Source organism: Vespa mandarinia, chromosome 8 (genome assembly GCF_050613455.1).
Source record: "Vespa mandarinia isolate Hongniang chromosome 8, ASM5061345v1, whole genome shotgun sequence".
Taxonomy (NCBI): domain Eukaryota; kingdom Metazoa; phylum Arthropoda; class Insecta; order Hymenoptera; family Vespidae; genus Vespa; species Vespa mandarinia.
The window spans coordinates 8167649-8177500 of NC_140817.1; the positions used below are offsets into that span (position 1 = coordinate 8167649).

The 9852-nt window shown below is 31.0% G+C and overlaps 1 protein-coding gene and 1 non-coding gene across 3 annotated transcripts in view; one reads left to right on the forward strand and one right to left on the reverse strand.

Moving 5' to 3' along the window:
- Positions 1-9852, reverse strand: part of Sesn (Sestrin) — a 95942-nt gene that overhangs the window by 24332 nt on the left and 61758 nt on the right. The window lies entirely within an intron of this gene.
- On the forward strand, positions 2666-2738 carry TRNAA-AGC (transfer RNA alanine (anticodon AGC)). Its single transcript has one exon. It is a non-coding gene; the product is annotated as a tRNA-Ala (tRNA).

Below are 9852 nucleotides of genomic sequence, written 5' to 3' on the forward strand. Positions count from 1 at the left end.
TCTCGGCAACTCTCAGAGGGAGACGAATGAAGGAAGAATGAAAGAAGAAAGGAAGGCAAGAATAATTCTCTTGCGTAATTTCTCGAACAAAATAAAATAAAATAAAATAAAATAAAATAAAATAAAAAAAAAGGAAAGAAAGAAAAAAGAAAAAAGACAAAAATAAAAAAACATCACGCTTCATTGATCTAAAAAGTCTACCAACACTTTAAGATCGATCCTGATATGGATCGTCGAATGAAAAAATCTAGTAGGTAATCGATGAAGATATTTTGAGTTTTCTTGGAAGCACGTTTTCAAGATGGATGAAGAACGAAGAAATGATTTACTTGCATAATATGAAGTTTCTTGAATTTTTCAGATATTTTTTTTTTTGTTTCAAATTTTACAGTTCAATTTAATCTTTATTTTAAACATTAATATCATCGATGAAAAAGAAAAACTTGAGTGCATATAAATGATTTGTAAATCAACAACGACGACAACGACGACGATAACGACGGCACGTGAAAGCATGCTCAAGATCGTTTAACGACTATGAATCAGAAGTGTTGATAACAGACTATTCCATTTTCGCGAATAAATAGACTCACGAATTTGTCGTTAAGATGGACAATAAAATCTCGTATATATAATAGATCGTTGATAGTACTCGAATTTGATGTAAACAAAAACAAAAAACATTTTGTACTACGTTTCAAAGGAAATAGTTGAGAGATCATTAATTACAGATGATCGTAAAGTTATGAGCGAGATTAAGAATCCAATCTTAGAGAATAAGATATCGTCTCTGATATCGATTCTACGATAGAAAGGCTATCGTAATTTTTAATAATTATTCATTAAAATTTTATCGTTCTTTTATCTATGAAACAACATACTAAATATAGTATACAGAATTTTCTAACATATCGATTTAAAGATATGATCTATGTATGTATGTATTTGCATATATACATTATTAATTAAATAATTAGAATCCTGAAAGATATCGTCATCTGATATCGACTCTTCGATACTGTCGTAATTTTTAATAATTATTCATTACAATCTTATCGTTTTTGAATAAAGCAGCAGATTACAAGTATAAGATACAGGATTTTTCGAAATATCGTTTTAAAGATATGATCTATATATGTATCTGTATTTGTATACACGTTATTATAAACATTTATTGTTAATTAAAGAGTTAGAATCCTGAAAGATATCGATACTTCAATATTGTCGTCATTATTAATAATTTTTTATTAAAATTTTATCGGTCTCGAATAATAAACGTGAATACAATCGTAGGATACAAAATTTTGTTAAAAATCGATTTAAATGTATGATATATGCATTTGTACTTATATGTATTTGTACTTCTACTATATACATTATTAATTATAGAATCAGAATCCCGAAAGATATCGACGTTTGGATACAGTCGTGATATTTATTAATTATTCATTAAAATCTTATTGTTTCTTAATAAAACAGTAAATTGCATATAAAAAAATGCAGAATTTTTTTGAAGAATCCATTAAAACGTATGATGTATCTATGTATCTGTAATTAATTATATTTTATTATGAACAACTAATTAGGGAATCAGAATCACGAAAAATATCAATGCTTCGATACTGTTGTGATATTTACTAATTATTTCCTTTAAATCTTATCGTTTTTGAGTAAAGTAGTTGGTTGCATGTAATGAAATTTTTCCGAAGGATCAATTTAATGTATGATCTATATATGTATCTGTAGTTGCGTATACATTTTTGATTAGGAGAATCAAAATAATGAAAGATATCGTCTCCGATATCGATCTTTAATAATTAATCCTTATAATCTTATCGTTTTTCGATAAAGCAGCAGGTTGCGAGTAAAGGATATAGAATTTTTCGATGGATCGATTTAAATATATGATCTATATATGATCTATCTGTACTTGCATATACATTATTAATCAAAGAGTCAGAATCCCGAAAGATATCTCGTCCTGAATATCAATAATTCGATACTGGCATGATTTTTAATAATTATTTATTAAAACCTTATCGTTCTACGATAATAGACGTGATAGCAATTATAAGATAAAAAATTTTCCAAAGAATCGATTTAAACGTTGGATCGATATACATTATCATTATAATACATATACATTATAATATATACATTATAATATATAATATAAGATATACATTATAATACATTTAAAAAGTAACGTGTCTGACTAGAGGTCAGCGTGAAACGTTGGAAAAGAAAGTCATACCATATTCGATGTATAATGTAAAAGAGCACAGCTGCACCGCGCCGTTGCGTCACTTCCGTCCAACTAGTTGCTAAGTGCAACGATCTGACACGGTTTAAAGATTTTATTCAGAAACGATAAAGCATTAAAGGAGAAATTTGTTATGATAATAGTGACATTGTAACGTAATCTTAATTAAATATTTTCATTGAAATAATTTACGATGTGCGAAATGTACAGAGACACATTTTTAATTTACATTATAACGATATCTCGGTCACCCTTTTACGCATTGGTAAGCATTTTGTAAATGAATTATATTTATACGTGTCGCATGACAAAGAAATTGAAATGAAACTAAATACAATATATTTGAAATAGAAATTAGATAATTAATCAGATAAAGCTTGATTCAATATTCTATTGCATCATGGGGGCGTAGCTCAGATGGTAGAGCGCTCGCTTAGCATGCGAGAGGTACCGGGATCGATGCCCGGCGCCTCCAAAAGTTTTTTTTTTCTTTTTTCATTAATTTTTTCTATTCTAAACAAAAAAAGAGAAAAAAAAATAAGTCAAATTATAATAATGATACATACTTATATCTTAGATTGTGAAAACGAAGTATATAATAAAAGTTGTTAACTCATTATGATATAATCATACAAATACGATATAATTATTTCCTAGTGAGCTTTAAAAAGCTGCATCATCGATGACAAACGCAATTTGAAAACTAACAGTAAACAACAGTTAAAATACCATGTGTGATAATCAATTGTGAATATGCATACGTACGCATACATTTATACACATTTATAATACAGGAGTTACGCGTTGATTTACAGTCGCTGGTTTTTAATCGTGTTTTGTTTTCTTTTTCTCGATCACGAGAGACGAAAAGATTGAAGAAAGAAAGATCGAACGATAGTAACCAACTTGAGATCAATTTCTCAAACGCTTTAAATCGATAGTAATATTCGGAGAAAATTTTTCCCTGTCGATATTAAAAGACTATCAGTGTTCTTACATCTTATAATTCGCTTCGGAGCGTTATTAGTCAGCGCTCTCTTTTCGCTTTCGCGATTTTTCACGGTATCTTGATTACGTAGTTTACCCTTATAAAACTCGAACATTGAAAATTAAGCTGCGAGGAGAAACAACCGAGATAGACGATAATACATCGTTTATTGGATTATTATTTTTTTTTTTCTTAAATATACAAGTGTTAATACAAGTTGATTAGATTATTTATAACAATAGAGGGATGATAAGTATTGCAATAAGCACCCTCCACGTGACGAAACCAATCTCTTTAGCTCGTTCAAACTCAAAGTCGAGGTTTGCGGCAGATAACGATGTTTACAGAGCAAATCGATTCGTTAAAAAAAAAAAAAAAAAGAAAAAGAAAAAAAAAGAAAAAGAAAAAACATGTGCTAATGCATTATACGTATATAGGTGTGAATGTACATAAGATGTATGCTCAGAATTATCGCGAAATGTAAAGGCAGATAGAGAAAGTGAATATTTCGAGAGATCGTTTTTCTTCAAAGATTTCATCTTAAGATCTCTTAAATATTAAAATAAAAAATAAAAAAAAGGTAGAAAATATAGAAACAAATATGTAATCGTATATCATTAGAACCTTTTTGCTTATCAGGGCGTCCTTGCGTGCAACCAGGTACACGCAAAACGATAATAATGGTAACAGTGAACAACGGAAGGACGCTGTTATCTTTAATGATATATTTCAGGACGACGTTTGATAAAAGTTGTTCGAGATAAAAATCACGCGTATCGTTCCGCGACGATTTGAAGTTTAAACTTCTCTAACTGTTTCTTTTCTTCTTTTCTTTTCTTCTTCCTCTCTCTCTCTCTCTCTCTCTGAAAAATCTATAGAAGAAAGGGGAAGTAGTAGTGTATCAAAAAAAATTCCATGGGAGAATAACGATCGATCATTCAAACGATTACAATGAGAAGAAAATGTTTGGTAGTTTGCCAAACTTCAATGACGTAAATTGGCGAATCTCTCGAAGCTCAGAATATATGGAAAAAAAAAAATAAAAGAATAAAAAAAAACAAAAAAAAAAAATAAAAAAGAAGAAAGAAAGAAAGAAAGAAAGAAAGAAAGAAAACAAGCATCCCACCTTGAGGAGCTTGAGAAATGCACTCGAGTTATCTGCAAAGCATTTCGAGGCTTTCATTCGCGTATATTTCGTCGTAAACAAGCACGTTCGTAAACAAACTCGAGGTAGATACCATCAAATCTTTTTGGGCAGCGAAATAAAATCGTTCTTTCTGTTTCGAGAGAACTAGAACCCCTTCCTCTTCCTTCGTACCCGTCTCTTTCTTCCCGCCCTCTCACCCTCATTCTTTCTCCCTCCCATACCACGACTACTCACTTAAAGTTTTACGTTCTTATTTTCACCCCGCCCCTTCTCGAATGTTACGACATAGTTACATATATACATATTATGTATACGTTTGAAACTCGACTGGCGAGTATAAACGAGCGAAAAGATTCCTCCGAGTGCGTTTCTCGGTGTCGAGTTAAAAGGGGAGGGTGTGGGGTGTGGGGCATAGGGAAGGGGAGGACCCTTCGAAGTTTCATAAAGAGAAACGCAGATGGAGTATTTCCGAAAGAAAAGAAAGCCCATATACGCACCCTACGCGAATTCTTTTCTTTTGTATGTAACTACATCACACTCATTCGATATGAAGCTAGAAACGATACTTGGAACGGGGGACCGTGGGACGGGGAGGAAACGGTAGGAGGAGGAGTGTTGTTTGTCTATCGATATGAACCTTAAATTTCTTCTTGTCAAGCATAATTCATTTTCACGTTAGACCAGAGAAAACTATGAAATATAATTTAAAAATAAATAACTTTGTGATATATCGAATCGAGTCGCATCTTTTGAAAACACGAATTTTTCAATACATACACACACATACACACACACACTCACGCAAGCACGAAAGGATGCGAAAACAACAGATGTCGTACGATTTCACGTAAGTTAAGGATATCGCTGTTATTTTGTCAAGAGTCAGGTTTAGTTTTTTTTAGAGAAAAAAAAAAGAAATATTTAAAAAAGTTCATCATTATCAACGATCGGTAAACAACGACGGCATTTATCGTTAGACTGATGCAACGCGGAAGCAAGTTTCGTCAGCTACTTGAAATAAACCATAAAAGACTATAGATAGACCTAATCATGTATGATATTCTATTTTTTCGACTAAATGTCGGATAAGAATCGCGATCGAGCCAACAACCCGTCATCTTTCAATGCATTAGTTTATGTTTCTTTGTTCTTCTCCTTTACTATGTTGACTCACAACTGTTACATATATAGGAGATAACGCGAACGTGTATATATATATATATATATGTGTGTGTGTATACACACATACGATACGGCATATGTGTTTGTTTCACAATAAAACTTTTATATTTTTCGTTTTCTATAAAAAAAATCGACGTATAATCTAGAAACATCAAAAACAATATCATTGATATTTATTCACCTACTATAACGTAGCCTATATTTAATGTAAAGAATGATTTTTCATCTCTGTCTCTCTCTCTCTCTCTCTCTTTCCTTTTCAATTTCTATTCGTCCGAGTTCATTCTTGATAAAATCCAATTGGAGTAGAAGAGAATCGTAATCGTTATGTTAGCCTGTTCTTCATTTTTCTTCCATTCCCTTTTACATGGAGGGTCCTCAACGATCTCTTTAACGGACCTTCGTCTCTATTCAATCGAAAGTTCACTGCCCTTATATCTAACTCAATCTTAATAAAATTGTAACATTAAAATTTACATAATATCATCGCTATTGATATTAATAATTTTCTGAGAAATTGACAATAATTTAAGTGTATACGTACAGGTGTAGAAATGTGTCACGATCATCTACGACTTACGTGATCGAAAATGTTTTGAACGAAGCTAATCTGATTGGAAGAAAACCATAAGGTTGACGTAAGTCGAATTGAGTTTAAAATTTAACTACGAACATTTATGTAATTCAATATACACCTGTATCTATGTACGTATGTATGTATATATATATATATGGATGTATATATGTATGTATGTATATATGTATATATATATATGTATGTATGTATGTATGTATATATGTATGTATGTATGTATGTATGTATGTATGTATGTATGTATGTATGTATGTATGTATGTATGTATGTATGTATGTATGTATGTATGTATGTATGTATGTATGTATGTATGTATGTATGTATGTATGTATGTATATATATATGTATGTACGTACGTATAGTAGCTGATCGAAACAATCTTATGCAATGAAAGTTTGTAATTTAACGTTCATTATAATAACAAAGATTGTAAATATATCTGTATATATATATATATATATATATATATATATATATATATATATATATATTTTAGACATGTGTATTTACATTCACGTGGAACAAAGAAGGCTCTGCATAATTCAAAACAGTAGAAATCTCAGATTATAAACGAAGCGTTAAAGTCATTTTGCTAGACTGGTCATGAATGCATCGAACATCAAGTTACGTCTCGTTAACGTATGAATAATGATTTACCAAATAATTTTATCCACGTGCCGAGATAAGTTAATAGAAGGAAACGAAGAACACGTATGCACAAAAGAGCGCGCGCGTACACACACACACACACACGTACAGAATAGATTTTTAATACAAAATTAGAACGGAAGAATAGATAAATTTCAGAAGAATCGTTATTCTTCCGCTATATCTTCGAGTCGCTTATCGTGATCTCTCGAAATTTATTCTTTTTAGAACAAGAGAGAGTGAGAGAGAGAGAGAGTGAGTTCCAATGATTTTCATACATTTCCAAAAGGGTTCTTTCTTTTGCTCCTTTATGCGAAAGAGCAAGGACTAAGAGAGAATCGAAAAAAGATTGTTCTCATTTTCTCTAATAAACTTTTCTCGGATAATTTTTGTTTCAACCATGTTGAAAAATTCCACGGATCATCTGAGAAGGAATAAAGTTAAGGGGAAAGTGGTAAAGAAAGAAAATGGACAAGGCTTCCTTTTTATTCTCTCTCCCTTTTATTAAGATCCCCTATTAGAAAAGTCTGCCTTTTAAATAACTCTCTTTTAGACTTTAACTATTCTCGATAATAGAGAGAACTTTCTTTTCGTTCTCGAGTAAAAAAATCGATAAAGAGAACGAACAGAAAACATGAAGTCTAGACGATCGATGACGGTTGGCTTATTTGTTGGACGGCCACCTGTGGTTTATCGTTAATTAATTCTTCCTTCGGCAAACGTACTATTCTCACATACAAACTCGCGTTCCATACAATCACGTATAACACGCATTTTTTCGTGGAACTTCCGTTCAACAGACGATGTATTCGTGAGTAGATAAAGAAAGATGACAAATCTTCGAATGAATCACTGACTTATTACTGTACAATAAAATGAACAAAAAAAGTGATGCAATTTATAAAAAAGGAGAAAAAAAAGAAAGAAAAAAAAGGAAAAAAGAAAAACGAAAGAAGAAAAAAGGAAGAAAAAAAAAACACATTTCCTTGGGTTATCGTTTTTCTTTGTTTCTTTTGAAAGTATAATATGGGCGAACGGATTATGCGCTAGAACGCACGATATTCGGAACGAGCTCGTGCTTATAAATAGCTAAGCGTAGCGCGTAACGCGTTAAGCGGTGGTGGAGCGTATAAGAGAAGATTCTACCAAAATCTTATATCAACAGTTGAAAAATAATTATCGTGTTTCTATTTATATGGACATATCATATCTAACATGACAAAATTAATGACAATAATATGTTTTTATATAATTTAATTTATGCATTTAATTGTTATTAATTTTAAACTATAGCTTTCGTACTAATTTAAAAAAAAAAAAAAAAAAAAAAAAAAGAAGAAAAAGGAAAACAAATATTTTGGGAAATTGTATTATTTCATGGACATGCATAACTTCTGTATATAATGAATAGGCAAAAAAAGTTCTTATCGATCGATCTCGTTGCAACGTATTCTGCTTTCTGTCCGTGCTCTTACATGTTTCCGTCTGTGACATATTTCCAGTTTCACTATTGTACGATATCCACCGTGGTTTTCGAACGAAATCGATAAATTGAACATGAATTCGCACATTTACATACATATGTGCGAATGAAAAAAAAAGAGAAAAGAAAAAACAAGACCTCGTTTACGCTTCGCAAAAAACAAACCGAGCGTATATTTATTAATAATCTTGCAATACAAATCGAACGAAGTAAATAAGTTGGATAACACACATTTTAAAACACGCTCGATCTGCTTTATTTCATTATTATCCAGGAGAAGGATTTTTGCCCCACTAGAAATTTTTCGATAGAATCACACTTGGACGTCTTTCGTTGTCATTTGAAGAAAGAAAGAAATACCGCTGGGATTTAAAAAAGAAAAAAAGAAACAAAAAAAAATAAAGTAATAATAAAAAGAACAATGAGATAAACGAGAATATGAAGTATTATCATCGATATGATTCATACGAAGCAAATCAAAAAGCAGATTAGTTGCAAAGTGGAAAATCTTTCCAACAAAATATACGACAGAGATAAAAGATAATTACGGCGATGGATCTTTTTAAAGTCGATCGTTTTAAAGTGAATAAAAAAAAAAGAAAAAAAGGAAAAATTATCACACACACATACATACAGGAGACACATACATATATAAAAGAAATAAAAAAGGCAAGAAACCAATAAAGACGAGTAGTTAAAGAGATAAAGATTATCCAATAAAATCAAGAATATTCCTCGCTATAACGTTTCCACTCGGCATAAAAACGAAAATGTTTGTTCAAGGTGCCACGCGAGTCATAAAGATATTATTTTTCTATGACCAATGCGATAAGACCCATAATGTTCTTCGAAATTCAGTTTGACCACGGATGTTGACTCGGACGATTTAACAATGGCTAATTAAAATTTTCCCTGACTTCCTCCCTTCATTCTTTTTTTCCTTCATTTCCTTTTCTTTCTTTATCTATACTTCTTTCTATTTTTTTTTCCTTACGCATTAACAACTTTACCTAATAGGAGATGTAACACAAAGGCAACTAATGCTTCGCGATTGAGAAGAATAAAAAATAAAATTTAATAGTGTCGCAATGATATATATATATATATATATATATATTTTTTTTTCTGTTTATATATATATTTTTTTTTTCTGTTTATATATATATATATATATATATATATATATATATATATATAAATAAACAGAAAAATATATTTTTTTTTTCCGAATGATGCAATGTCTTGGACGCTTTCAACGACGATAACCTTACGAAGGGGATTTGTCTCTTTCTCTGGTAGGATTCAAACGAAAGAGAAATTTTTAAAGACGTATAACGATACCGAACAAAATCCAAAGAAGAAGACGCGATTAAAGAGAAGGAATTTTCCCACGAATCGATAACCCCTATCGACTTTTTCTCCTATGTTTCATGAGTTCTACCTCGAGATGCGACAACACGTTGAAGAACGCAGTCGTAAAAGATCATAAGATCGAACGTAAGATCGAACGTAAGATCGAACGTAAAATCGAACGTAAGATCGAACT